Below are 7,223 nucleotides of genomic sequence, written 5' to 3'. Positions count from 1 at the left end.
GAGAGGATGCTGGAAAGATTATGTCAGTTATATTTGGTCTGTGCTCAATGGAGGTGAAATGTGAACTGGCTAATTAACAAACTAATTTTTATGTGGGAATAAAAAAACCTTTTTTTGATATATGACTCCTTTTCGTACATGTTGAGGAAATCCAAGACCTTGAGACATAACCATTTTTATAATAAGCAGTTCTAGAATTAGAGACTCCAATTCCTTTATTGAGAAACTAGGCAACCAAACAAGAAATAGAGAACATTATGAAATGCAAAGTGGATAATTTTGATTACATTAAATTGAAAAGTTTTTGCACAAACAAAACCAATGCAACAAAGATTAGGAGGGAGCTACTACAGAAGCAGAGGCAGAGACAGCAACTGTTCTGGAGCTCTAGCTCACAGATTGTGGGGGAATCAAGAGGCTGACAGTACACCCCCCCATCCCCACTGGAAGCAGAGATCTTCCTTAACAAAGAGTTCAAAAGTCAAGTAAATGACTGGAGAAATGAACAAAAACCAAAAAAAGAATCAGACTATAGAATCTTACTTTGGTGACAAGGAAGACCAAAACATGCAAACAGAAGAAAATAAAGTCAAAGCTCCTCTATCCAAAGCTTCCAAGAAAAATATGAATTGGTCTCAGGCCATGGAAGAGCTCAAAAAGGATTTTGAAAATCAAGTAAGAGAAATAGAGTAAAAATTGGTAAGAGAAATGAGAGTGATGCAAGAAAGTCATGAAAAACGGGTCAACTGCTTGTTAAAGGAGACCCAAAAGAATGCTGAAGAAAATAACACTTTACAAAATAAACTAACCCAAATGACAAAAGAGATCCAAAAAACCAATGAAGAGAAGAATGCACTAAAAAGCAGAATTGGCCAGATGGAAAAGGAAATATAAAAGCTCACTGAAGAAAATAATTCTTTAAAGGTTAGAAGGGAGCAGATGGACGCTAATGACTTTATGAAAATCAATAAATTATAAAACAAAACCAAAGGAATGAAAAAATAGCAGACAATATGAAACATCTCATTGGAAAACCAACTGACCTGGAAAATAGATCCAGGAGAGACAATTTAAAAATTACGGGACTACCTGAAAGCCATGATCAAAACAAGAGCCTAGACACCATCTTTCATGAAATTATCAGGGAAAACTGCCCTGATATTCTAGTACTGGAGGGTAGAATAAATATTGAAAGAATCCATTGATTGCCTCCTGAAAGAGATTGCAAAAGAAAAACTCCTAAGAATGTTGTAATCAAATTCCAGAGTTTCCATGTCAGGGGAGAAAATATTCCAAGCAGCCAGAAAGAAATAATTTGAGTACCACGGAAATACAATCAGGATAACACAAGATCTACTTCTATATTAAGGGATCGAAGAGCTTGTAATATGATATTCCAGAAGTCAGAGGAAGTAGGATTAAAACTAAGAATCACCTACTCAGCAGTATTATACTCAGTATAATACTTCAGGAGAAAAAATGGTCATTCAATGAAATAGAGGACTTGCAAGCATTTTTGATGAAAAGACCAGAGCTGAATAGAAAATTTAACTTTCAAACACAAGAATCAAGAAAAGCCTGAAAAGGTAAATGGGAAAGAAAAATCATAAGGGACTTACTAAATTTGAACTGTTTATATTTCTACATGAAAAGACAGTATTTGTAACTCTTGAGACTTTTCTCAATATTTGGGTAGTTGGAGAGATTATATCCATATAGACAGAGGGCACAGGGTGACTTGAATAGGAAGGGATGACATAAAAAAATAAAATTAAGGGGTGAGAGGAGTACATTCAGAGGAGAAAGGGAGAAATGGAACAGGGCAAATTATCTCTCCTAAAAGAGGGAAGAAAAACTTTTTCTATGGAGGGGAAAAGGGGAGAGGTGACAGGGAAAAAGTGAAACTTTCAACACATTTGACTTAAGGAGAGATTAACATGCACACTCAATTTGGCATGAAAATCTATCTTACACTACAGGAAAGTAGGGGAGAAAGGGATAAGTGGGGTGTGGAGTATGATAGAAGGGAGGGCAAATGGGAGGAGAAGGTAATTAGAAGTAAATACTTTTGGGGGGAGACAAAGTCAAAAGAGAGAATAGAATAAATGGGGTCAGGATAGGATGGAGGGAAATATAATTAGTTTTTCACAACATGACTATTATGGAAGTCTTTTGCATAACTCCACATGTATAACCTATATTGAATTGCTTGCCTTCTCAGTGAGGATGGGTAGGGAGAGGGAAAGAGAGAGAAGTTGGAACTCAAAGTTTTAAAAGTGAATGTTAAAAGTTGTTTTTACATGCAACTGGGAAATAAGAAATGCAGGTAATGGGATACAGAATCTATCATGCTCTACAAGAAAATAGAGGAGATGGGGATAAAGGAAGGGAAGAGGGTGATAGAATGGAGGGCAGATTGGGGGAAAGGGTAATCAGAATGCATGTATATGTTGAGGAATGGTGTCTTGGTGTCTTGGGGTGGGGAGAAGGGAGAGATGGGGAGAAAATTTGAAACTCAAAATCTTTTGAAAATCAATGTTGAAAACTAAAAATAGATAAATAAGTAAATAAATTTTAAAAAATTTAAAAAAACCCCAAAAACCCCAAAGAAACAAAGATTAGAAGGGAAGCAGAAAACTGGGAGTTTTTACAACCAGTGTCTCTGATAAAGGCCTAATTTCTAAAATATATAGAGAACTGAGTCAAATTTATAAGAATATGTCATTTCCCAATTGATAAATGGTCAAAGGATATGAACAGGTGAGTTTCAGATAAAGAAATTAAAGGTATCTATAGTCATATGAAAAAAATGCTCTAAATAACTATTGTTTAGCGAAATGTAAATCAAAATGACTCTGAGGTATCACATCACACCTATCAGATTGGTTAACATGACAAAACAGGAAAATGACAAATGTTGGAGAAGATGTGGGGCAATTGCAAAACTAATGCATTCTTGGTAGAATTGTAAAGTAATCCAGCCATTCTGGATAGCAATTTGGAATTATGACCAAAGGGTTATAAAATTGTGCATGCTCTTTGATGCAGAAATACCACTTCTAGGTCTGTATCCCAAAAAGATAATAAAAACAGGGAAAGGACCCATATGTACAAAAATATTTATGCCAACTGTTTTTATTGTGGCAAAAACTGGAAATTTAGGGGATGCCCATCAATTGGGGGATGGCTGAACAAGTTGTGGTATCCAAATGTAATGGAATACTATTGTGCTATAAGAATGATAAACAGCTCTCTCTTTTTTGTTTTGTTTCTTTTTTCTCATAGTTCATTCCATTGGTTCTAATTCTTCTTTGCAACACAACTAATGTGAAAATATGTTTACTGTGAATGTATGTGTAGAGACTATATCAGATTTCAAGCCATCTTGGAGAGAGGAGAAGGGGAGAAGGGAGATAGTGGGAGAAAATTTGAAACTCAAAAGCTTGTGGAACTCAATGTTGTAAACTAAAAATAAATAAATGCATTAAAAATACTATCCATATCCAGAGAAAGAACTTTGGAATCTGAATGTGGATGGAAGCATACTCTTTGCTCTCCTTTTCTTTTGTTGTTTTGTTTTGTTTCTTCTTTCTTGTGGTTCCTGCCATTAGTTTTCATTCTTTACATCCTGACTAATGTGAAAATATGTTTATATGAATGCATAAATAAGAGTCTATATCACATTGCACACTGTCTTGAGGAAAGGGGAGGGAGAAAATTTGAAACTCAAAATTTTATGGAAGTGAATGTTGAAAACTAAAAATAAATTTAAAAAACAAGGGAAAAAATGGGAAATCAGGCAATCCCAGAGCAAAGAGCCCAGGGTCAATTCCTATGGGACATAAACAATGGGTGTTGACTCAGGTCTCTAGAATCTATGTTCTCATCCAATAGGGCCTAACTGATCACCGTGCTAGCTGTGCTATTTACTTAGTCTCAAGTTGGAAATTGTGACAAAATGTGCTTAATTATCACATTCTTGATTAGTATGGGTGATTGATCAAATACAGAAGAGAAAGTCAACCAAGTAGTGTCCAGGGAGAGGTGGGAGAGGGAGGTAGGGAGGAAAAGAGGGAGGAAAGAAGGGAAGGAAGACACAGAGAAAGATGAGGAGAAAAGGAGAGAGAGGGGAGTAATATCGAGACAGAGGCAGATTTAAGTCTATGCTGTTCTTCTTTTTCTTTCCCCAGTGATGATCTGGCTGGTAGTTCAAAGCTGAAAATGAGAATAACTGCTATCATCATCATCATCATCATTATCATTATCATTATTTCTGGCATTTATGTAGTGCCTTAAGGTTTGCAAAACACTTTACAAATATCTTATTTGCTCCTCATAATAACCCTAGAAAGAAGATAATATTACTATCTTCTTTTTGTAGGTGAGGTGATTGACACACTGAAGTTAAGTAACTTGCTCAGGTTCATAGAGGTAGGAAGTGTCTCGGGCCAAATTTGAATTCAAGTCTTTTTGACTCCAGGTCCAAGTTCTGCCCACTTCATTGTTTCTGGTTCATTTTTACAGCTTTCCAATGCATAGATAAGGGACATACATGAATTAGTCTAGATAATGAATGAGTGAATCAGAAGTAGTGGATAGGGTCCCCCAACAATTAGTTGCAACAGTTTCCTTCCCATTTTTTTCCGTTGTCAATTAGAAAAAAAAAAACATTCTTATTGAGTTGGGAGGATCTGAGATAGCAAGTTGATAAGAAATAGAGTCCTGTCCAAAGATAGAAAAGATGGGCAAAGAGAGTGACAATCCTGCCCAGACCAGTAGAGACTCCACTTGGACAACACTACTGCTATACTTGACACTCACTATAAGATCAGTGTGCCATCTTTTTAGTCATAATTTTTTTTGTATAATGTCACTTTTACATTTACATCACTTCTACATAATTCCTCATTTTTAATGTGTTGCTAGCATCTCTATCCATCCACTTTGTGCTTTTCCATTAGTCTTTGGGTAATGCTCAACTTCAGTGCTTCAGAGACTTATTCTGTGATTTGTAGTCAAACAGTATCACCAAGGAATATTGCTGCTTAAAAGGACAATTGGGCCATTACTTAGGGAAGAAGCTTGGGATCATTGGAAGGTAAGCTTCTTGAGGGCACAGATTGTTTCCTTTTTTTCTTTGTATCCTTAGCACCAGGTATAGTGCTTGGCACAGAATAGGTGCTTAGTAAATTCTTGATTGATTAATTTGAAGCACTACATAATTTCCCAAACACATTTCAGCTCGCTCTTTTCTTGCAATTCTGGGTCCAGCTCATTGACTGTGTGTAGTGGCATCTAAGATACATTGAAGAACCATCTCTGTGAGTTTTCTATCCAATTCTAAATTATATTCTGGACAATATGCATTCTTTTAATACTTTTTATATAGATATTTATGTGAAAACTTTGAGTAGTTATGGACCTCTTTTACAAGGCTTTACAGTGTTTGGGTTTGATGAAAACAGCACAATGTCATCTACAAATAGGGGAATCAGAGAAACCACATGATCTACAGAAAATCCTTCTTCCATTTAGACGATCTTTATGACGATGTCAGACATCTTTGGTGACTCATTCCTCTATTCTTTGCTTGAGATTAATAAACAACGAGTTCATAAATAGTTTTGTTATCTTTTCCAAGAGTTTTGTTTAATTATGTATGACACATGCTTGGGAGATACCTTGGGAAGGAAAGTCTTGAAGGCACCAATTTGTTCCTAGTCAAATGCTAGTCAAATGCTTCCTTTTACACAGTCAATAAGCAATAGAAATGATGGAATTTTGCATTCCCTATACCTTTCAGTCAACTGTGTGTGACTGTAAAGATGTTGTTGACTGCAGATTATTGTTTTCGAAAGCTCACCTATTTCCTTTTTATACCTTCATCAATGATTTCTTTGATGGCTATATAAATTATTTTCACAAAAATCTTGAGGAAATGCAAAATTAGACACGGATTTATAGCTATTGATATTCTCTCTTGTTGCTTGTTTTTGGGGGAGAGGTTAACAATAAAGTTCATATACTAGGCAATTGTGCCTGTTTCATTGATTCTCTGTCCCACTCTCCACACTGACTATTCCAAATTTTTTCTTATTTCAAGCCTCCTTTACCAAATCTCTCCCATTTTTAGAGCTGAGCACTTTGCCTCAGATTATACTGAGAAAGTAGAGACCCATGTGTATGAACTTCCCTTTCACCCCTTATTTACAAGTCCAAGCCTCTTGAAGTTGTCATTCTCTTCTCTCCTTTTTAACTCTTCTCTCTTATGAAGACGTGGCTCTTCTAGCCAAGGCTGGCCCCTCTATATATACACCCTTGTTCAATCTCCTGTCTTCTCCTGCAGATTACCTTCACAGTCATCTCTGATAGCTAATCTTCAATCTTTCTCTACCTAATAATTCCTTTTTGGCTATCTAAAACATGTCCAGGTCTCCCCATTCTTAAAAAATCTGTCACTTAACCCTACCATCCCCTCAGGTTATCATCCTATCTCTTCTCTTTCACAGACTGACAAAGAAAGCTGTCTATAACTCATTGCCTTCCTCCTCACTTCTCCTCCTCTCACTCATTGCTAAACTCTCTGAAATCTGGCTTTCAACTTCATCAATAGTTGAAATTACTTTGTCCAAAATTATCAATTATCTCTTAATAACATTATCTGTCTTTTCTCAGTCCTCATTCTTTTCAACCTTTCTGCAGCATGTGACACTGTTGACTACTCTCTTTTCTTTATTTTCAAGACACTTCTCTCTCTTGGTTCTCTTCCTATCTGACTACTCTATCAAAGAACAGAGCCTTGAGATGTACTCCTATCCAGTCCCCTAATTGTGAGTACATCTCAAGGCTCTGTCCTGGATACTCTTCTCATCTCTCTTTACATTCTTTCACTTGGTGATTTCATCAGCTTCCCTTGGTTTAATTGTCATCTGCTTGCATATGGATTCCAGATCTTTATATCTAGCTTTAGTTTCTCTGTGGGCCTCCAGGCATGCATATCAACTAACTATTTGGTCTTTCTACCTGGATTTATCATAGGTGTTTCAAATTTAAAATCTCTAAAACATAACTCATTATCTTTCCTCTCAAACCCATCTTTATTCCAAACTTTCCTATTTCTATCAAGGGCACCATTATTCTAAAAGTCACATGAGTTTGCAGCCTTGGAGTAATCTTTAACTCTTCACCCATCAAATATATCATATTGTATGAGTGGTCAAATA

Source organism: Notamacropus eugenii, chromosome 4, assembly GCF_028372415.1.
Source record: "Notamacropus eugenii isolate mMacEug1 chromosome 4, mMacEug1.pri_v2, whole genome shotgun sequence".
Classification (NCBI taxonomy): domain Eukaryota; kingdom Metazoa; phylum Chordata; class Mammalia; order Diprotodontia; family Macropodidae; genus Notamacropus; species Notamacropus eugenii.
This window is presented reverse-complemented; position numbering follows the sequence as displayed.